General features: G+C 48.0%; 1 protein-coding gene and 1 long non-coding RNA gene across 2 annotated transcripts in view; both read left to right on the top strand.

The window, feature by feature from the left end:
• Positions 1–11,745, top strand: part of LOC132427111 (uncharacterized) — a 57,514-nt gene extending 45,769 nt beyond the window's left edge. Inside the window, exon 3 of the long non-coding RNA XR_009519806.1 lies at positions 11,485–11,745. This is a non-coding gene — a long non-coding RNA (uncharacterized lncRNA). The remainder of the gene's footprint in view (positions 1–11,484) is intronic.
• A 907-nt stretch (positions 11,746–12,652) lies between these two features.
• Positions 12,653–23,497, top strand: part of GSN (gelsolin) — a 56,971-nt gene continuing 46,126 nt past the window's right edge. The window contains exon 1 of the mRNA XM_060014221.1: positions 12,653–12,709. The gene's annotated coding sequence lies outside the window, so the exon portion shown is untranslated. The remainder of the gene's footprint in view (positions 12,710–23,497) is intronic.

Genomic DNA, 23,497 nt, shown 5'->3' with positions numbered 1-23,497 from the left:
CTGTGCCGGCCACTTTCATAGGTGGTAGAGGATGAGATATCTGGCCTTGTCCTTAGGGAGCTCATAGTCTAGCGAGGGAGACAGTATACAGACCAGTAACTGAATCATTACAAATGACCATCATTTGTAAGGGAATTAAGCAGGGTTCTGGGATGAAGAATAACAGGACAGGGGAACCTATTTTGGCAGAATGGTCCAGGAAGTGCTATGACAGAGGCATCGCAGGGGACCATTGGAGCACCGAGGGGCAGCTGGTATGACATACCATGTAGGAGTCAGAGAAGGCTTTGCTAAGGAGATTCCCCCCAAAGCTAAATCTGAAAAGGTAGGAAAGATTTAAACAGGAGGAAAATGTCAAGATGGGCAATCCGAAGAGAGAGAGAACTGGGGTACAAAGCTCTGGAGGTGTTGAGGTGACAGAAAGCAGGATCTGCCAGAAGATCAGCAGGTGATTCAGTGGCAGAGGGGTACAGGGTTCAGGCAGGAGGGGACGAGATGGAGTTGCAAAGATAAAGCAAGGCCAGGTCATGTGTGGCCACTGATACCAGGCTATACAAGCTTGGAATTGTCTGGATGGTGATAAAATGTAGAGCTTGCCAACCCATGGCCCTCAGCACCTAAGGTTCGCACAGCTTTCCATGGGTCCCCTAAAACCAGACTGTACTGATTGCATTTTATGCCATGATTAAGTTGTATACTTTAAAAGAGTGTGACAGGTTGCCCTCTGAAGATTTATATGTTTTTCTTTTTCATCTCTAGGGAAAGATGAGCTTAAAGATCCTCTTTGGGTAATTCACCTTTAACTGCTTAAAGGTTTCTCCCTCATCCCTGAAGGGGGACATGTAGGGCACCTGGAGACAAAAAAAAAAAAAAAAAAAAAAAAACGGGGGAGGTCTGGAGTCCCAAAGGGCAGAAATGCACACAAATTTTGATTTGGACCTTTCGGATATATGGGTATGGTATGAGCTGTAATATCAATCGGGTTCTTAGGGTTTATCGTATGAGCCCACCACATATTCACAGTAGGTATATATGTTGATACACGAACATATTTTACATCAGCCACTATAATTATCGCTATTCCCACAGGGGTAAAAGTGTTTAGCTGACTGGCAACACTCCACGGAGGTAATATTAAATGGTCCCTGGCCGTGATGTTTCATCTTCCTTTTCACGGTCGGTGGACTAACAGGCATTGTCCTGTTAGCTAATTCATCATTAGGTATTGTCCTTCACCATACCTACTATGTAGTCACACACTTTCACTATGTGCTCTCAATTGGAGCTGTTTTCACTATCGTAGGAGGATTTGTGTACTGATTCCCACTCTTCTCAGGATATACACTCAACTCAACATGAGCAAAAGTTCACTTTGTAATCATATTTGTGGGTGTCAACGTAACCTTCTTCCCACAGCATGTTTTAGGCTTATCTGGCATGCCTCGACGATACTCCACTACCCGGATGCCTATACAATATGAAACACTAGCTCATCAACAGGCTCATTCATCTCGTTAACAGCAGTCATGCTGATAATCTTCATTATCTGAGGAGCAGTTGCATCCAAACGAGAAGTACTAACAGGGGAACTCACTACTACAAATTTAGAGTGATTAAATGGATGTCCTCCACCATACCACACATTAGAAGAGCCAATCCACGTCAATCTAAAGTAGTCAAGAAAGGAAGGGGTCGAACCCTTTTTTATCAGTTTCAGGCCAACACCATAGCCGCTATGTCTTTCTCCATGAATGAGATATTAGTAAAATTTTTTTTTTTTTCACTTGAAATTTTTTCTTTTTTTTTTTTTTTTTTTTTTTTTCTTTTTTTTTTTTTGCGGTACGCGGGTCTCTCACTGCTGTGGCCTCTCCCGCTGTGGAGCACAGGCTCCGGACGCGCAGGCTCAGCGGCCACGGCTCACGGACCCAGCCGCTCCGCGGCATGTGGGATCCTCCCGGACTGGGGCACGAACCCGTGTCTCCTGCATCGGCAGGCAGACTCTCAACCACAGCGCCACCAGGGAAGCCCCAGATATTAGTAAAATTTTATATAACTTTGTTGAAGTTAAGTCACAGGTGGAAATCTTGTATATCTCTATGGCATATCCCTTCCAACTAGGTTTTCAAGATGCAACATCGCCCATCATAGAAGAGCTACTACACTTTCACGACCACACACTAATAATTGTTTTCTTTTTTTTTTTTTTTTTTTTTGCGGTACTTGGGTCTCTCACTGCCGTGGCCTCTCCCGTTGCGGAGCACAGGCTCCGGACGCGCAGGCTCAGCGGCCGTGGCTCACGGGCCCAGCCGCTCCGCAGCATGTGGGATCTTCCCGGACCGGAGCACGAACCCGCGTGCCCTGCATTGGCAGGCGGACTCTCAACCACTGCGCCACCAGGGAAGCCCTAATAATTGTTTTCTTAATTAGCTCCCTGGTTCTTTATATTATTTCACTAATAATAACTAAGCTAACACATACTAGCACTATAGATGCACAGGAAGTAGGAACTATCTGGACTATCTTGCCGGCCATTATCTTGATCTTAATCGCCCTGCCGGCACTACAAAGCCTTTACATAATAGACGAAATTAACAATCCATCTGTTACTGTAAAAACTATAGGTCACCAATGATACTGAAGCTATGAATATACTGACTACGAAGACCTAAATTTTGATTCCTATATAATCCCAACATCAGACCTAAAACCAGGAGAACTACGACTGCTAGAAGTAGATAACTGAGTAGTTTTGCCTATAGAGATAACAATCTGAATACTACTCTCCTCCAAAGACGTATGGCACTCATGAGCCGTACCTTCCTTAGGTCTAAAAACAGATGTAATCCAGGGACGCCTAAACCGAACAACCCTAATGTCAGCATGACCAGGCTTATATTACGGACAGTGTTCAGAGATCTGTGGGTCAAACCATAGCTTCATGCCAATTGTCTTTGAGTTAGTGCCTCTAAAATACTTTGAAAAATGATCCGCATCTATGCTATAAGCTCATTAAGAAGCTAGGTTAGCGTTAACCTTTTTTTTTTTTTTTTTGCGGTACGCGGGCCTCTCACTGTTGTGGCCTCTCCCGCTACGGAGCACAGGCTCCGGACGCGCAGGCTCAGCGGCCATGGCTCACGGGCCCAGCCGCTCTGCGGCACGTGGGATCTTCCCGGACCAGGGCACGAACCCGTGTCCCCTGCATCGGCAGGCGGACTCTCAACCACTGCGCCACCAGGGAAGCCCAGCGTTAACCTTTTAAGTTAAAGACTGAGAGCTAAGATTCTCCTTAATGACATACCACAACTAGATATATCAATGTGATTTATTACCATTTCATCTATATTTCTAACACTATTTATTATATTTCAACTAAAAATCTCAAAACTTATCTACTACCCCAACCCAAAGTCAACACTCACTAAAGTGCAAAAACAACCTACCCCTTGAGAGACAGTATGAACGAGAATTTATTTGCCCCTTTCGTGACCCCAACAATAATAAGCCTCCCCATAGTCATTCTAATTATTATATTCCCAAGTATTTTATTTCCAACATCAAAACAACTAATGAACAATCGCATAATTTCCCTTCAACAATGGCTAATCCAACTCACATCAAAACAAATAATAAGGGCTTCCCTGGTGGCGCAGTGGTTAAGAATCCGCCTGCCAATGCAGGGGACACAGGTTCAAGCCCTGGTCCAGAAAGATCCCACATGCCTCGGAGCAACTAAGTTCGTGCGCCACAACTACTGAGACTGCGCTCTAGAGCCCGCGAGCCACAACTACTGAGCCCGCATGCCACAACTACTAAAGCCCGCATGCCTAGAGCCTGTGCTCTGCACGCAACAAGAGAAGCCACTGCCATAAGAAGCCCGTGCAACGCAACGAGGAGTAGCCCCCGCTCACCGCAACTAGAGAAAGCCCCACGCGCAGCAACGAAGACCCAATGCAGCCAAAATAAATAAATAAATAAATAATAATAAACATCCATAATCATAAAGGACAGACCTGATCACTGATACTAATGTCACTTATCCTATTTATTGGGTCAACCAACCTTCTCGGACTACTGCCCCGCCCATTTACACCCACCACGCAGCTCTCAATGAATGTGGGGGTAGCCATCCCATCATGAGCCGGTGCCGTGGTTCTAGGTCTCCGCAACAAAACAAAAGCATCACTTCCTACCACAAGGCATGCCCACCCCCCTCAACCCCATGCTAGTAGTTATCGAAACTATCAGCCTATTCATCCAACCAGTAGCACTAGCGGTGCGACTAACGGCCAATATTACAGCAGGTCATTTATTAATACATCTAATCGGAGAAACAACCTTAGCGCTAATAAGTATCAGCACGTTCACTGCTCTCACTACATTCATTCTTCTCACCCTACTCGCTGTCCTCGAATTCACTGTTGCTATAATTCAAGCCTATGTATCTACCCTCTTGGTAAGCTTATATCTGCACAACAACACATAGTGACCCACCAAATCCACACGTACCACATAACATAGTAAACCCTAGTCCTTGGCCCCTTACGGGAGCCCTTTCAGCCCTTCTCATAACATGAGGCCTAATCATATGATTTCACTGCAACTCAATAATTCTACTAATACTAGGCCTACTAACTAATACTCTAACAATATATCAGTGATGACGAGATGTTATTCGAGAAAGCACTTTCCAAGGCCACCACACACCAACTGTCCAAAAGGGATCTCAGTACGGAATAATCTTTTTTTTTGTTTTTTTTTTTTGCGGTACGTGGGCCTCTCACTGTTGTGGCCTCTCCCGTCGCGGAGCACAGGCTCCGGATGCACAGGCTCAGCGGCCATGGCTCACGGGCCCAGCCGCTCCGCGGCATGTGGGATCTTCCCAGACCGGGGCACGAACCCGTGTCCCCTGCATCGGCAGGCGGACTCTCAACCACTGCGCCAACAGGGAAGCCCCGGAACAATCTTATTTATCGTCTTAGAAGTCCTCTTTTTTTACCAGCTTCTTTTGAGCCTTCTATCACTCAAGCCTCACCCCTACACCTGAATTAGGCAGGTGCTGGCCACCAACAGGCGTTCACCCTCGAAACCCCTTAGAGGTACTGCTTCTCAACACTTCTGTGCTATTGGCCTCTGGCGTGTCCATTCCTTGGGCCCATCACAGCATTATGGAAGGAAATCGCAAACACATACTTCAACCCATTTTTATTACAATTACTCTTGGTATCTATTTTACAATCCTACAAGCATCAGAGTATTACGGTCTCAGATGGGGTCTACAGATCGACTTTCTTCATAGCCACAGGATTCCACGGACTACATGCAATTATTGTCTACCTTCCTTGTTGTTTGTTTTCTGCGCCAATTAAAATTCCACTTCACATCCAACCACCACTTCGGCTTTGAAGCTGCTGCTTGATACTGACCTTTTGTAGATGTTGTATGACTCTTCCTTTACATATCTATCCATTGATGAGGCTCATAGTTCTTTTAGTATTAATTAGTGCAACTGACTTCCAATCAGTTAGTTTCGGTACACTCCGAAAAAGAATAATAAACTTAATACTGACCCTATTAACAAATACAACACTGGCCTCATTACTTGTGCTCATCGCCTTCTGACTCCCTCAACTAAACACTTATGCAGAAAAAACAAGCCCTTAGGAACGTGGATCTGACCCTATAGGATCCGCCCGTTTACGTTTTTCCATAAAATTTTTCCTAGTAGCAATCACGTTCCTCCTTTTCAACCTGGAAATTGCTCTCCTACTGCCCCTCCCCTGAGCAACCCAAACAAACAACCTAAAAACAATACTCACCATGGCTCTACTTTTGATCTCAGTATTGGCAATTAGCCTGGCCTATGAGTGAACTCAAAAGGGACTGGAGTGAGCTGAATATGGTATTTAGTTTAAAACAAAACAAGTGATTTCGACTCATTAGATTATGATTAGGCTCATCATTACCAAGTGTCTTTAGTACATATAAATATTATCATAGCTTTCACTATATCCCTCATAGGGTTACTAATATATCGATCCCGCCTAATATTCTCACTACTGGAAGGCTGGGACCTTGGAGAATGGCTGGGTGAGAAACTGAGCATGGGGTCTAGGCTAAGCAGTATGGGAGCTGGCCAGCTCCTGGAGACCCCTGGCACCTGCTCAGGGACCTGGATCTGCAGGGTCCCCTGTCTGAGGTCAGGGTCGGTACAGCACCGCTGTGTGCCAGGGAGAAAGCAAAACTCCAGATTCCCTGCTTGGTGTGGACATGGGCAGACCCTCTCCCTGCTGGGGCTGCTTCAGCCTCGGAGTTTCTTGTTGAAACCTAAAAACAGGTTTCTCAAGTTGGTGGTTTCGATTTGAGAAGAAAAAAACTGAAGTGATTGCATTTGCCCTGTGAGTTTCTGAAGACAATCTTACAAATCACAGCTGATTTGTCACAGAAGACAACCTAGGGTGACTTGACCTGAAGTCTAACATTTTGAAGGACAGTTTACTAGATCTTAAGAGACAGAGGCCCTCTGGCTCTCCTTGGGGCCAGTGCAGCAGAAGCAGGGGCTGGAAAAGCTCCTGGGTTTATGAGCCACGTATAACCTTTCTCAGAGGCGGTTACTTCTATTGTCCCAATTTGCCGATGAGACAACGGAGGTTCAGAGGAGTGAGTGACTTGCCCAGGACCATCCTGCAAGAAAGAGGCAGGGCAGGGAGTGAACGCGGGTGTTCTCATTCCCCGGGCAAGGCTATTTGGACTCCAGCAAAGCACTGCTACTGCTGAAACAGCAGTGAGAAAGGAGAAAGCGGAGAAGGAGGAAGAGGGAAAAAAGAAAGAGGGAAGCACAAAAGAATAGGGGGAAGGGAAAGGAGGAGGAGAAAGTGGAGGAGCAGGAAAGCAGAGGAACGAGATCAACCCAATCAGCTGTTATGGACGAATTTTTGTTTGTTTTTTCCGTTCCTCAAATCCCAAAGAAGGTAATGCATTGCTGGTCTGATTGTGTTTCTACCACAACTTGCAGCCCAAGATGCAGCACAACCTCTGAAAAGCCCATTGTTCCTCGGAGCGATAACTATAACTCTCTGGAAATGGTGCGGCCCAGTGCACACAGCTCTGCCTGCCCCCACCCCACTGGTGACCTGCTGGGGCAGCTGAATGCCTTCTGGTCCGCTGAGCCCAGAAGAGTGGGGCTGGGCTTTCAGAAACAGCTGCGCTGATTCATCTAGAACAAAAGCCAGCTCTTCCTGCTAAATCCTTGGCAGGCAAGGGTTGCGAGGCCAGCAGGCCCCTGTGCCCCTCCGCAGAAACTTCTTCTTGATCCGGCTACAACAGCGTGGGTCTGCTGCATGAGAGCCAGCTTCCCGCTGCCCCGTCCCTTCAGCCTGGCCTGCTCTTAGCCCCTCCTGGGGGACAGTGGCTTTGGAGTGAAATCCGGCTTCTCGTCCCAGTCCTGCCATTTCCCAGCTGTGCAATGTAAACGAGGGACTTCACTTCTCTGAGCCTCAGTTTCTCCATCTGTGATCTGGGAGGGAGAGTAGTTTCGATCTGAGGAACTGCTGTCAGATTTGAAGGACATAATGCCCGGAGCAGGCACCTATGACTAATTGTCCTCTTGCTGTCTTGTCATCTTGCTGTCTGGCCTCATCTTTCATAACTCAGTCTGGTACCTTGCATTCCAGACACGATGGCACAAGCTCACCCTTCTTCAACTCCTCCGTGTCTTTACCTGTAGGCTTCCCGTAAATGATACCAGCTTCTGTTTACAGAGGCCCTGCTATGCCCCAGGCCTTGCAGCAAGCAGTTGACATAGATAATTTCACTTCATTTTCCCACAACTTTTTGGGGTGGACACAGATATCAGATGAAGAAACTGAAGCACAGAGAGGCATCCTCCAGGGCCCAGCTCGTCTCCTTCTTTGCAGTCTTCTTGGAGTCTGCTCCCCAGCTTCTCCTCCCGTCCCCACGCTGAGCTTCCTCTTTCTTAGTTCCTATAACACCCTATTGTAACTGTCTTGTTTCCTTAGCCACAGACCCTGCAAAGATTGAGTCTATGACCGATTCACTTCTATGCCCTTCACACCAGGCACAGGGCTTGTACTCAGAAAAGCGGTAAGTAAATAATAACTAAGGGAAAAACAAAAAACATGAACTTCCTATGCAGATACAGAATAAAAGGATACCAAAATAGCACTGCGTCCAAGGTTTTTGGGTGTGTGTGTGTTTAAGGGGTTTTATGAATTACTTTTTATTTGTAAAGCACAGCAGTGTACAACCTTTCTTAAAACAGGCTTACATTTCTTAAACAACTCCAGATACTTTCCACATAAAGAAATACTGAGTTTTCATAAAACATTATATGAAATGTACAGGGAAGGGCCCAACTTCAGGCCCTAACATTGTCAAGATGAAGAGAAATAATTCCTGATCGTGAACAGAAGGTATGGAAAAGCCTTTATCTTCCCCTTGACTTTCACTTTGACTGTAGAAAGAGCCTGGACTTTGGAGACAGACCTGGGTTCAAATCCCAGGCTACCACTCACCCAGCTGTGACACCTTAATCAGGTTACTTACCTTTTCTGAGACTGTTTATTTATTTGTGAAATTGAAGATTATACCTAACTTGGAGGTAGTTGTAAGACTTAACTGCAATAATAAAGTGGCCAATAAGCATCCCCAAAGTGGTAGCTATGATTACAATTTTAGCTTTTATTATTTAAAGTACCACTGTCCTAGGGCCAGCTCTGTGTAGCTGTGGACAGCAGTGACAGGCATGGCAGAAGGAAGAAGGGTGTCTGGGCGCTTCTACAATTTCCTTGAAAATCTAACCTGGGAGGCTGGACGGAGGGGAAATCAGCACCAGGACGCTCTCCAAAGCTCAGGCCGCTCAGCATTTTATTGGCATGTGTGGGGCACAATTATAGGATCAGGCCTTCTAGGGATTCAAACGATGTGGAAATATAGAAACTATGCGTTAGGACTGAGCTGACAGTGATTGTATGGTACATGCTTCTAAGTTCTCATTAAAATAGTGTGACACACACGTTCCTGCCCAGGGCGTTCCGAAGACGCTAGGATTGGCGGCTCTTGAAATTCAAAGCGCAGCCCTCCCCTGCGTCCTTCTGAGGCATCCCAACTCACTCTGTCCGGCCAAACTTATCTCTTGTTTCCCTCACTTACTGATCGATTAATTCAGTAAAAATTTGCTAAGCACTGGCTCTGTGCCAGGCACTATTTGACACTGGGGATATATTGGAAAACCAAGCAAACACACTTCCTCCTTCTACTGCGTACCCAGTCAAACAGGCGATCTCAATGCAGAGACCTGAATGGGGGAAACCCACCTCCACTCCGGCTCGAGTCAGTTGGATAAAGGGTAGGCATCTGCCTAAGTTAGCATGTGGGCCACAGACAACGAGTCCAGCTCACTGCTGGTAAAAGGCATTTTGTGGAAAGCAGAGATGCTTTTCTCATGTGAGCCAGAGCAATGAAGCAGATGGGCAGAGATGAACGATGGAGTGAGAGTACTTCCTGGGTTTCCTTAGTACTCAGGCCCTGCTTCTAGTCTGACTCTGAGGCCCAGCTGCATCCCTGCCCTAGGGCTCCTTGAGATAATTCCAAGGTCTCTCCTGAGAGCACTTCTTCAATTACTCCTTTGCATAACATCTCCACTTGGGCTCTGCTTCTATAAGGCATTCACTGCTCAGAAGACACCTGTCCTTATAACTTATTTTTCTGAAGCTAGCTCCAGGAGAGGTCTGCGTCCAAAAGAGGCCACAGATCCAGAAGTGTTCCCTGGTCAGCCCAGCCTTTTCCTCCCTGCGTTTCTTCACACCCATCTAGTCATTTAATGAGAGTCTCATTGGCTTTCTCTGTGGAAGACAGCTGCCTCACAATGGTGGCACTGGCCTTCAGAGATGACCAGTCCTCACATGCCCAGCTAATCAATCACCACTGTTATGTCCCAAATTCTAGTTCCAAACTCTGATAGTGCAGTTTGGTTGTGGTGTCCACTCCAGATGGTGTCAACTGTGTTTGTGGTGGGGTGAGAGTTATAGTACCAACTTGGGTACCAAGTGAGGGCCACCACTGTGGATGGGGAAAGGCAGTCTCAGAAGAGGGAGCGGGTACCCCCAAATTGTCTACTGCATGGCCTGGGTGTGGCCTTTGTTTCCCCCATCCTCACTCCTGGGAAAGAGGTGGTCTTCTGGCAAAAGACGTCAAAGTTCTTCCATGAGAGGAGGTCCATATCAGCAAGAACAAGAAGACATTCACTCTGAAGGGGAGCTACAGGGCAAACAGTCCTTACTGATCCCTAGGCCAATGGGGAGAGGAGTACAAAAAGGAGTCTAGAAAGAAATGAGAATAAGACACCAAGGCAGAGGAGACCTCTGTGCATCCACGCAAGGCTGACTTGACCCTGACTGAAGGGTCAGGCCGAGATATATCCTGATTAGCTGTGAGACACACATTGTCCTGTTGACATATGTAGAGCAGAGCGCTAGGAATTTGCTTGGCCCTCCGATGTCTTATTGGATGTCACTCTTGTTGTCATAATCATTTTTTAAAATTATTTCTCGTGACAGTCTAGACTGATGGGCTTCTCCAGGACCAAATGGAGCTGTCAGAGTGTTCTGTGGGCAAGCCTCTCTGCTCTCTTGGCCTCAGTTTCCCCATTTCTAAAATGAGGGGTTGGATTAGATGTTCTCCAATGTTTCCTCCATGCCAATATCATATCCTCCAGTTATCTGAAGACACAGATTCAGAGGTTTCCCTCTCTTTGCCTGAGAGAAGTTGCTGGGGTTGGAAATGATAAGTTAGATAATTCGAGGTCATGTGTATACCAGGGACTGTAATCAAAGAGCCTAGAACCAAATAGTCTGTGTTTATGCCTTCCTCCCCATCTATCCTGCAGTGGGCCACAGGCAGCCTCTGGGAAAAAGCAGGGAGTGGCAGAGAGAGGGTGGGAGCCTCCTGGGGGTGAAGGTGGGAGCCTCCTGGGGGTGAGGCATCCTGCTTCAGTTCTCAGAGAAAGTGGAACTGGACAGAGTTTGCCAAGCCAGGAAGAGTGGCAGAGTATGACAGAGGACATTGAGCAAAGAAGAGGGGGCCAAGGACTCAGACATGCACAGTGTCACTTGTGTGAACTCGGGAGAGCTACTTAACCCTCTCTGTGCCTGGGTCTCCTCATCTGAAAACTGCACATGGTAACGCTTACCCTGGGGGAGCAGGGAACGGGTAAGGTGAGGATGAACGTCGGTAGCATGTGGGAAGCCCAGAGCATGGCACGAGGTGTTCAAGAAATGGTTCTTGTAATCACTAGAGTTGTAGAAAGGGATTGGGGGCAGGAGGAAGAGCCAGGCTGGGATTTCCCCAGGCCCTGTGGCTTCCCTGACTGCTACTCAGTGGAAACACTAGGAAAAACCAGGAAGTGAGTGTGTGCTCTTAGCTTCTCTGCTACTTTGACAACACAAGCTTTTCTGTCTCTATTCCCAGCACTCGGCAATTATTGACTTGGTACATTTTACCTTCTGTTGGAGGGAGGTTTACCCAGCTGAACATGGGACTGCTGCCAGCACCTAAGCTGAGAATGGACCTCGCAGTCATCTGCTCTAGTCTCCTGCAGTGTGAATCGTCCCAACTCGGAGTCACAGAGCAGCTGCAAGAGGCCAGGATATCACATGTGCACAGGACTGTTGGGAGGCTGTCCTATGCCCTCCTCCATCGTAAATGGCTCTCTGTCACATGCATGTGAGATGCTATTGCTATAAATAAAATATTACATTTGTTTAAAAGTGACGTGGCATTCATATTTTGACAAGGTGGATTTGCTCTATCATCTAAAGTAATATCCGCCGTCACACTAATAAGAACGTCCATTTATAGAGAACCCACGGTACCAGCCATTGTGTTAAGAGTCTTTCTCTCACTGAGTCTTCCCAACAGCCCCGTGAAGAGGAAACTATGATGTCCATTTTACAGATGAGGAAATTGAAACTTTGATACGTTAAGTCACTTGCCCGAAGTTACAGGACTAGTAAGTGTCGGGGGGGGGGGGGTCCACCCCAGGCGGTCTGACTCCAAAGCCGCCGCTTAATATTTTAAAGACAAGGATGCGCTTTGGCATTTCTTATATTTCTTGTTTCTGAATGCAGTTGGGAATCATTCTGATCCTTTGTTCCCTTCAGTGGGTCTAGCTGCTGCTTATACGCCTCCCCGGTTTTGTGGGTTGCCCAGGTTTCAGTGGTTTTGCCTCTGAAGCCTGAACTCCCCCGGAGCTGAATCCGCCTCCGCACGCTGCCCATTCCAACTGAGCTCTTTGGCCCCAGCCCAGCTCAAGCTCTCCCCGGGTCTCCTCCCCTGCCCGCCAGGTTCCTTCAGATCTCCCGTCCGCCTCCGGGCCTCAGTTTCCTCCCGTGTAAAGCAGGGAGCTTGATGCTTTCCTTGGGCAAGTAGCGAGGGGTCTGGGGCAAAGTCACATGCAGTGCACTCCACGAACGCCAGCCCGGAGCCAGAGTCGCCATCCTCCCCGCCGCCTATGGGAGGGGCCGTCGCTCCTCCCCTCTCCCCCCCGACCGCACGGCGGCCCCGCCCTGAGGGCGGCTCCCGCCCGCGCCCTGCCCATCCCAGCCCGGCGACCTCAGCGCCCCTGCCCTGCAGCCAGGAACCAGCTGAGCACAGCTGGACCCAGCAGCCGCCGTCGCCAGCGCCGCAGCAGCAGGTAGGGGAGGGGAGCGACCACGACCCTGGGGCATCTGGGGATCCCGGGCCTCTGGGTCTTTCTCCCTCCTCTCGCGGTCCTGTCCGAGGTTGCCCGCGCCTGGATCTCGGCCCGGCAGCCGGGGCATCGCTGGAGAAGAGCTTCCTCCCTCACCTTGCTGGTCTTCCAGGGGACCAAGGAGAGTTGGATTGGGGGCTTAGGGCAGGGGAGGAGGAGGTTCAGGCCTCCACCCACAGGCCCCGTTTGCTGCAAGCACCTGAACTAACTTTGACCCAGTTCGCGCGGTTGGGGTTAAGTGGGCCCGGGGTCACCCCTGCACTCGCTTGCCGGCGGTCTCCAGCGCGCGGGCTGGGCGGTGGCTCCGCTGGGCGGGTCTGCTCCGCGGATCCTGGATTCCATCCAGGGTTAACGCCTTTGCCTGCGCTCCCCCGACGATGAGGAGCCCTCGACCTCCTTCCTCTTTCAGGGCCCAGGACTGTTAGAAAGTGCTTCCTCCTACTCCGGAATCCGCTTGCACTTGCTACCTGTCGGTACTGTCTTTTCCCCCGCCCTGCAGAGTATGTTCTCTTCCCTGACGCACACGGAAACTTCTTTCAGAGTTGAAGACAGTGATGGGAATCTCCCTTTCCCTCTAGGCCCCCATCTCTTCTTGGGTCCAAACGTTCTTGGGTCCAGATCGTGATTACAGCAGTGTTTCCTGGCTCAGTGCAGGCCGGCTGCTCTGGACAGTGGCCAGAAGGAAGCCTGGGTCCTTGGAGACTGTGGGGGATGCAGGGGACATTGGCTTCTTCTGCAGCCCCTCATCTGCCCAGACATCCACTCCTTATCCTGCTTTCACATCTTCCTCAGAGCAGAGAGGACATCTTTACAACACCCAGAACTCTGTAGGGCCAAGGACATTCAGGGCTGCCCTGGGGGTAACTGCTTTTTGTGGAAGGCAGGGCCTCTGGAGGCTTTTAGGCTTAATCCTGCAGGTCCTGTTCTCCCAGGACCATGTTTCTGACCAGGGCACTGTGAACTCTTGCCGCACTTTACTTTACAGTGACCATAGCTTGTTGGAGTCTCCCCGCAGCCCTGTTCGTTCCACAGTTGAGAAAACTGAAGGGCCCTGAGAGTTTGTGACTAGCTGATAGTCACGCAATGAGGAAGGGGCAGGGACTAGCTGATAGTCACACAATGAGGAAGGGGCAGCGCTGGGACCCAGTTGCAGGCCTCACTTAGCTGACTCCTAGCTGGTGGGACTGTAGACTCTTTCTTGAGTCTCGAGTTCCCTTCACGAAGAAACTGAGCACTGCAGCAACACCCCTGCACCAACACACACCCACATGTTGGGGTGCTGGCTGGTGTTTCTTGGGGATGTTAATTAAGGGGTAGAGGCCTTGGAACAAAGGAGGTGGGCTGGGAGTGGGGACAGTTGGCATCCAGCTCCCTTGAAACTCCATTTTCCTCTTTGGGGCCTCACTGTTTATAAATGCCAGGGAAATTGTAAACAGCCAGGGGAGCTTGCATTGGCACCCGGGTGAGTTTCACAGCAGCAAATGTTTCCGTGTGAATCAGGGAAAGGAACTTTCCTCCAGAATTTTCCATAGTCTTTTTTATTGTGGACTGACATGAATCTGGAAAAGCAAGCGGCTCCCAGGAGGAGGCTGTAGGGGTTGCCTCTCATGGCATTTCCTTCCTTCCCTCCTTCCTGGATTTAGCGCTCTTCTGGGTCCATGTTCTGTGTCTTACCCTGTGAGGGGCCCCAGAGCCTTGAGGAGGACAAAGCTATTTGTCCTCAAGATGCTTCTCATCTGTAGTGGTTGGAACAAACATGCAATACTGAGAGCTACTTCAGCCTAAAGGGGTGATTAAGTCTGTCTGGCCGACCCAGGCCTTGGAGATGAGTAATAGTTTTCTAGGGCATAAAGCGATTGGGGAAAAGGCATTCTAAGAAGCTGGAACAGCTCATGCAAAGGCACTGAGGTTTTCTGAACAATCAACATGGCTAGAATGACAGATGAGTGAAAGGTGGAGTGGTGGGAGTCGAGACCGTAAATCAAAATGGAACTAGATTGTAAACTAAGGGCTTTGAATTACTTTATCCTGAAGGCAGTGATCAAAACTCTCATTAATCTTGTGGCTGATGTAGCAGATGCATTGGAAGGGGCTAACTGGAGGCAGGGAGATCCCGAGGAGGCTGTTGGGTGGTCAAGAGAGTGCAGGTCTGAACCGGAGCAGAGACCACGGAATGGACTAGAGTGGCAGATTCTGGAAGCCCAGCTGAAGAACCTGTCAGAACCTGCAGTAAATTTCATCTCAAAGCAGACAATAGGCTTGTAGCTATCGGATAAGGTTGCTGTTATTCTGAGTTGTTCAGTGTTGGGTTTTACTTTTAAAGCAAAAAGATATTGTTAAAGATTCAAACGTAAAGAAGGGTGTAGAGTGGGCTTCATCCCTCTAACCCGCTTCTTTCCCAAGAGGTGGCCCCTGTTGACAGCCTTGTGTGCACTTCTGCCAAGCTGGCACAAGCAAGGGCTGTAGACTGGATGCCTTCACACTTCTTAGCCATCCAGTGCCAGAGGGTCACTTCTCCCCACTCCATGTGGGCAGTTTGGGTCTCTCATGAGAAGTTGCCAGGTCATGGAGATGATTTCTGTATGGTCTGTCATCCTTTGCTGAGGCATTTCTTCAAGAAAACTTTACAGCCTGTATCTAGTCTCTGAGCATGTATATTTGGTTATTAGAGATTGTAGGGCTAAGAGAAGTTAGACACACTGACCTAGGAGTGGAGCTGTAGTCTGAGTTCTTCTGAGTGACCTTGGACAAGTCCCAGTTTGTTGGGCCTCAGTGACCTCATCTGTAAAATGGAGATGTTGGTCTCCGTGATAATAATAAAAAGCTACCTTTTAGTAAAACAAGCGCTGGAACATTAATTACTTTGTTGGTTCCTCACAACCGTTCCTCTAAGGTAGCTACTATTATCCGCTTTTATAGAGGAGGAAACTGAGGCTCAGAGAGGCTAAATAACGTGCCTCGGGTTGTGAGGCTGTTGGGTGTCGGTGACAGGATTCTGGAGGTCTGACTGTAGAGCTGTAGCTCTTAATCACTGCACTAAATGTTCTCCCGGAGGTTCTGTTTAGTCCTGACATGATGAGAACTGAGGGGGAGTTTTGCTGTGGCTGTGACGAGGGATGCAAATCAGTGTGTGTGGCTTGGGGAGCTCAGCTCTGCAGCACACAGGCCTGGAGGGGCCTCTTGGGACTGTGCGTAAACTGATGCTTTTCTGTACTGTCTACAGGACTCCAGAGTGTAGGTCCATCTCCCCTCCGTTTTAGGGAATTCAGGCTCTGAGAGGACACAGACTTGCCCAGGGTCACTCAGAGAGTTAGCAGGGGGCCCAGCCAGGCCCAGTCTCCCTCCTTTCACCATTTGAGCCCATGCTCTGGAAAGCTTTCTGAGGAAGCCAGGAAGAGTGGGCACCCCTCTTGCCCCACGGTTATTTCCTGAGAAAATGCTGGCAGAAGCAGGGAAAACCAGGTCCCAGGAGCTATGCATTTTGGGGGGGAGGGAAAGAAAGAGACCAGTGTTCAGGCAGCTGGGGGATGTTAAGTAAAAATATCTCCTCCCTTTCAACTGAGTGAGCCTGTGTCATATTTCAGCCTGGTGTGGTTTGAGAGTTTGGAGACCACAGGCAGGCTGGGTTCCTGCTGCTCTCTAGTTTTTCTTCCCCACTCTCCACCCCCGGCTGTAGACTGACTGCTCCCCGCTGCCCTGCCTGGGACCACATCAACAATTTAAGGGCAGGGCAGAGGACAGCAGTAGGCGTGGTGGGCAAGGCTGGACAGCAGAAGGCCTGGGCTTGGGTCCTGGTTTTGCCACTGACAAAATACTGGGTGACTTGAGCTAATCCTTGCCTTCCTCTGGGCCCCGGTGTCCTCCTGGCACTAGGGGGGTGGATAGAATAACGTCAGGCTTTCCCAGCTCTGGTGGCCTCTGAGTCAGGGCTTTGTGCTCAGTGCAGGAACATGGGACCCGCACGTCTGTAAGCATAAAGTGAGCCCACAGCAATCATTGTTGTTTAAGTGACTTGCACCAGTGCCAGCTGGACATTCAGCTACTGTTCATAAATTTGGTCTTTGTGTGTTGAATTGGTTGCCCATTTTACAGATAAGGAAGTTGAGGCCTAGGATTCATTCATGTATCCTAGTCCCTGTTCCATAAGCAATAAGGATGAGGGCCCCTGTCTGTAGTATTCTTACTGTCTGTGTTCACTTTTCGTCTTCACTGCCTTGTTTAATCTTTTAACAGCTCTACTAGGGAGGAGATATTGACTCAGTTTTACAGATAAGGAAATTGATGTTCAGCCTAGAGAGCTGAAATGCCTTACTTTCTCTTTTTTGAGCCTCACGGTAGCCCTGAGGTTGTTATGGGTCCCATTTCACAGATGAGGAAACTGAGGCCTGGAGATGTGAGCTCTCATGCCCAGGGGTCCCCAGGGACCACGTGGCCAGTTAGGTTCCTTCCCAGGCCCCCCATCCTACTCCTTCCAATACCTTGCTGATTCTGCTTCAGAACCTCTTACATTCAATGCTTGGACTCAGGGGTAACAGTTTTCTTCCTGGGCTGTAATGTATCCCTGAAACATGCTCTTCCCAAGGGGGCTCCAGCAGCAGTTAGAGCCGCAGAGCTTCTCAGGGAACTCGGATGAAGGCGCCGCAGAGCTTCTCAGGGAACTCGGATGAAGGCGCCACCGCACCAGTGGGAGTAGATTTATTTATTCTGCTGAACTGGTTAAGCAAACAACCTTATTTCTTTCCAGCTTCAGCAAGGATATCATCTGGGCTCCGCTTATTTGCCAGACAAAGAATATACACCCGGTATATGTGAGCCTTCAGGGTGGGGCTTGGCCCTTAATTTTCCTTTTATAGTGGCTGTGGCTGTGCTGGGCCCTTGGTGGGTACTCAGTAAATACCAGTTAATTTTGGGGGAGTGGCAAAGTGGTATGGGTGGGATACCCATGGGATATGGGTACTTTTCCCCGCCTCTTCCAATGACTTTTTTTCTTGTTCTAAATATAACTCTTTATGATAGAAAATCTAGAAAATAAAAATAGCATAAAAAAATAAGAACTGTCCATAATTCTGCCAACATGAGATAATCGCCGCTAACATTTGGGTGCATTTCCTTCCTGATATTTTCAGCACATTTTTTTTTTTACCCCCGTATAATTGTGGTCATACCACATTTGTAATCTTCTATTCTTTTCAGTTTTTTTCCAACATTATAACATAAATATTTTTTCATGTTATTTAGTACTCTAAATTTAATTTTTAAAAGAGTTTTAAAAGTATACTTACTCAGCCATAAAAAGAAACGAAATTGAGTTATTTGTAGTGAGGTGGATGGACCTAGAGACTGTCATACAGAGTGAAGTAAGTCAGGAAGAGAAAAACAAATACTGTATGCTAACACATATGTATGGAATCAAAAAAAAATGGTCATGAAGAACCTAGGGGCAGGACGGGAATAAAGATGCAGACCTACTAGAGAATGGACCTGAGGACACGAGGAGGGGGAAGGATAAGCTGGGACAAAGTGAGAGAGTGGCATGGACATATATACACTACCAAATGTAAAATAGATAGCTAGTGGGAAGCAGCTGCATAGCACAGGGAGATCAGCTCGGCGCTTTGTGACCATCTAGAGGGGTGGGATAGGGAGGGTGAGAGGGAGACGCAAGAGGGAGGAGATATGGGGATGTATGTATTATGTATAGCTGATTCACTTTGTTATAAAGCAGAAACTAATACACCATTGTAAAGCAATTATACTCCAATAAAGATGTTAAAAAATAAAAAATGATTAGAAAACAAAAGTATATTCTACCTAAGTAGATAAATGCATGTTTATTTAAAATCTTTCATTCCAATAGTCTGGGGGAATTAAAGAAGTGAAATAATGCATTTTATTTGTAAAAAACAAGTTTTACGTTTTTATTATTAAAATGATAAATGCTGACCTGATTTTTTATTATTCTCTATTATTGTATCTATGGTGTGAATTGTTCACTTAACTGATCCTGTATTATTAGGCATCCAGGCTGTTCATAAACAATCCTGCAATGAACATTCTAGTGCATAAATTATTCCTCTTTCATTATTTTCTACAAGAGAGCCCAAGAAATGAAGTTGTTGGGTCAAAAATGATGTATTTACAGCTTTTGCTACATTTTGCCAAATTGGCACCCTTGAAAGGTTGTAGCAGTTCTTTATTTCCACCAGCCATTCACAAGGGTGGCAGCATTCTTTAAGGAGCATTGGAAGCTGGTTATCAAAAGGCAAGCTGTCCTGTTAGAAGGCTCAGGGACCATTTTCCTGAAGCATCTACTTCATTTCTTCATTTAGCAAATACAGGCATAAGTTGGAGGTATTGTGGGTTCGATTCCAGATACTACAATAAAGTGAATATTGCAAGAGAGCGCGTCACACAAGGTTTTTGGTTTCATAGCTCATGTGAAAGTTATGTTTACACTATACTGTAGTCTATTAAGTGTGCAATAGCATTCTGTCTAAAAAAAAAATGTACATACCCTAATTCAAAAATGCTTTATTGCTAAAAAGTGCTACCCATCATCTGAGACTTCAGCGAGTCGTAGTAGTAACAGCAAAGATCATTGATGACAGGTCACCATCACAAATATAATAATCATGAAAAAGTCTGAAATATGGCGAGAATTACCAAAATGTGACACAGAGACACAAAGTGAGCAAACGTTGTTGGGAGAATGATGCCACAAGGCCATTTGCTCGAAGGGTGCCACACACCTTCAATTTGTGAAAAACACAGTATCTATGAAGCACAATAAACAGAAGTGCAACATAACGAGGTATGCCTGTAGATCTGCACAGTTCAGCATCAGTAAGGGATAACGATTAAGATCCCAGGCTGAAGAGGCAGAGAGACTCTGGTTCTCACTCCAGTTTCTGCTTGGCACTTGCCGTAAGACCTTGAGCTTGTGCCCGGTCACTGCTCTGCCTCCATGCTTAGGACAGAGGGACTTGCCTTTTTGTTTCCAGAGCAGAGACTTTGTTGTGATTGTGGTCACCCTCTGCTGAAGGCTTCTCTCCTGACTGCCTCCTCGCCTTGAAACCGTTTCCAGATTCCGACCATAACAGCTGGACCTCGGGAGTTGCTTGGTCCCACCTCCTCACTCCATGGCCAGGGATGCTAATGCCCAGAGAGAGCAAGTGAATTTCCTAAAGCACAAAGCAAGTTCTCTGATTTCTGCTCCACCACTTGTGAGATTTCAAAAGTTCTGGTCTAAACCGAAAGGATTTCAGTTATTATTAAACCCAAGACCTGGGAAGAAAGGAACTTGGTCATGGTCAGACCCCGAGTCTGTCCTGGCAGTGTTGTCCTGCGAAAGTCATTTTCCTCTCTAGCCGGTTTCCGCCACTGTGAAATGGGGATGGGCACCTTCTCTGGTCTGCCTGGGTCTACCTTTCCACCAGTCAAAGGCTTAATCACAAGATCCAGCGGCAGGTCTTGGTCTCTTGATTGTGCATCCTAAAGTGGGTGACCTCAAGCTTTTTGAGGTCAGTGGTGCAGACGTTAGGGCAGAGACTTAATATTACAACATAAAAAAAGATGCCTTTGGACCCTTTCTCTCCTCGGGGGAAGGGTTTTGTTAACAATGTTGCAGTTGGTTGTAAGGGGTGTTCTAGAGCATCTCAAACTTATCTTGCACACAAATCACCTGGGGATTTTGTGAAAATGCGATTCTGGTTCCATAAGTCTGGAGTGGGGCCTGACACTCTGCATTTCTAACAGGCTTGCAGGTAATGCAGATGTTGCTGGGTCAGGGACCACACTTTGCACAGTAAGGTTCTAAATCCTTTGGTAAGGGCCCAGACTAGAGCCCACATCTCTTGATGTCTTCTCTTTGAGGTTCTTTCTACCCATCGTATTTGCCTCCCTCCTCTCTTCACAACACTGAGTTGAACTGTATTTGGTCCACAGTTATGAGTTTCTAGAATCTGAACAGCCCTTGAAATATTTTGCTACCTAATTGCAGAGCGAGGTAGGGCTCTTCTTCAGGAGAGAGTGACTCAGTAGGAAGCCATCTGAAGGGGGAGAAATACAGCTGAAGGACCTAGCATTTGGCATAAACATTTCCACCAGAAGTTTTTATACTCAAGATTATAAATATCATTCTTTTGTAGCTGTAGGCTGCAAACTACAGCCCCGGGGAAGCCCCAGCCTGTTTTTGTATGTCTCTAAGCTAAGAATGGTTTTTACATTTTTTTAGATGTAAAGATGTAAAAAAGAAAATCCAAAACTAAACAAGGAAATATATGCAACAGAGAGGGCATGTGCCTGCAAAGCCTAAAATACTCACTCTCTGGCTCTTTACTGTCAAAGTTTGCTAACCCCGGTCTAGAGTAAGTGGAGCTTTATATTTTTCTCTAGTGAGCGAGAGGCCCAGTCTTATAGCTTGAAATTTAGCGAGACCAAGGTATCGAGGAGGCAGCCTGATTTGATGGGAGCTGGCCCGACATCTTAGCTGTGTGACCCTGAGCACATTGCTTCACCTCTCTGAACTTCTGCTCTTCCTTCACAAAATAGGGACTGTGACATCTGCTGGCTGAGTTATTGTGAGGATGAAACATGGTGTATGTAAGGAATTTAACACTTGGTAGGTGCTCAAAAAATGACAGCTGTTGTCATTGGGGCGGCCATTTGAACCCTTCTGGCGTTACTGGACAGATAACACGTTGCCCCCACCAAATCTGAGGGTCCTCCCAGCGAGCTGGGAGCAGTCTTTTAGGATAGAACACCTCTGTTCCAGCCTCCCCCAACCACCACCGCCCCCTCCAGGGCAGAAAGCTCCTCTTCAGCCACCCGGACAGATGGGGTTCCTGGTGCTTGTACGCTTTCACTAACGGCAAGCTCTCTGCTCACTCTTTCCACTTGTGGGCAGCTCTGACTATTAGAAAGTGCTTCTCTCCCTCCCTAAGATATAATTCAGCAAACAGGCGCCACGCGAGCCCCAGACTGGGACGGTGAGTACTGGAAGGACACCTCCTCTTTATGGCTCCATCCAACATGTGGGTGGGAGACTCGAGCTAGTGGTTTATGGACCTTGTTTCTAAGTTGTGGCAGCCTTAAGGTCCAAAATGGAAAACAGACCAACTTGGAGTTAGCTGGAGCTAATTCTAAAACCAGTTGAGTTTGAAACTCTGGGGCTTCCGGTGTCCAGAGCCTGGAAAAGAGTGTAATGCTCTTTTTGCCCATAGATGGCAGCACCTGTACCCTTTGCCGTCTCTGTGAACGCGTGTGCGCATGAGTGTTTATGCACGTGTGCACACACGTGTACACGCATGTGTGCATGCATGTGATTTACCAGTTTTTTCCTTCGATGAATCTTGAGCTGTGGTGGCCCTAGACTAGGCGCTGGGATAGCCAGGAGCAGGTCTTGGTCTGATGGGGGAGGCTGACTTGGAAACAAACTATTAACAGTGTGACAGCGGAGATGGGTGGTGGCTCAGAGGAGCTCAGCCTCACGGGGGAAGGGGAGGTTAGAGAAGAGTTCTTGGAGGAAAGCTGGGCTTGATCATGAGCGGGAGAAAAGAACAGGAGGGATGGAAGAGAGTTTGGGGACAGAGAAAACAGTCTGTGCAAAGATTACAGGAAGATTCAAGGAACAGAGTGCAGCTGCCTCTGGCTGGAGCTTGGAGGGGTGTGGGTGGAAGACAGGAACTGATGAGAGCTGAGGCTCAAGGCGCTGATGGGGGCAGATCGTAAAAGGCTTTGAAAGGTTCGCTGAGGATCTTGTGTTTTACCTGGGGGCTGTCGGGGAGCCATGGTCGAGTCTGAGCAGAGGAGTAACAGTGGTCTGGGCTTGCTTTGTAGGCGAGGAGAGAGGAAGCAGGAGGACCAGGTAGGAAGCACTGCAGTATCCCAGGAGAGAGGCAATGGTGCCTGGACCAAAATGTTGGCAGTCGGGGTGGGGAGAAGTGGATGCATTAGGATAGAACCAGCAGGCAGTTTTGCAGCTGAGCGTGACAGAGCAGGGAAGACTGAAGAGGTGGGAGCCTCGGTGTCTGGCCTGGCCCCATGTGTACATGGTGGGTGACGGTGCTGATGCTGAGATGGAGAGCATTGAGGGTGAAACAGGTGGCACTTGGGAACAAATGCAGCACTGCCGGTGAGGATGAGCGTGAGATTTGGAGGTGTGTCAGAGAAGGGGGCTGGATTTGAAAGGTTTGTCCTCAGGGAGTTAACAGAAAGTGGGACGTCATTAGTCATTTGCAGGAGCCCAGCTCTACTTCGATCTATCCCGTGGAACTGGGAAGTTTCTGTGGAACTCTTTGAAGAGGGCCCATGGAGGTGGCATTTAGGGGCATCTAGGTCATGGGGCCCAGATAAGCGCCCAACCTCTTTCCAGATCCCTTGCTATGCACTGGTGCCACTCACAATGCAGACATCCGCAGGAATGTCTGCGCCATTTACTGTCAGCTAAGAATAGGGTTCATTTGTGTCTTAATCCCAGGAGCCTGCAGGGCTCCACTGCATTTGGAATCTTGGACTGTCTCCCCTTGGCTTGGAGGTTTGTGCAGAGAAATTGACCAGTTCAGGCAGGAGCGAGTGTGCTCAGCTGCTCCCTGAATGTGGATGAGCTGTGAATGAGTCTGGGAGTGAGGTAGGGTGACGATCCGGGTTGTCCCTGAAAGTGTGGGAGCTGAAAGACTGGGCTGCACTATCTACTCTGGGGCCGGCGTAGGCTGGCCCTTCGTTTAGTCATCC

The sequence above is a fragment of the Delphinus delphis genome, chromosome 6 (genome assembly GCF_949987515.2).
Source record: "Delphinus delphis chromosome 6, mDelDel1.2, whole genome shotgun sequence".
In the NCBI taxonomy this organism is placed as follows: Eukaryota; Metazoa; Chordata; class Mammalia; order Artiodactyla; family Delphinidae; genus Delphinus; species Delphinus delphis.
Note: the sequence above shows the minus strand (reverse complement) of the source record. Positions and strands in the feature narration are given on the sequence as shown.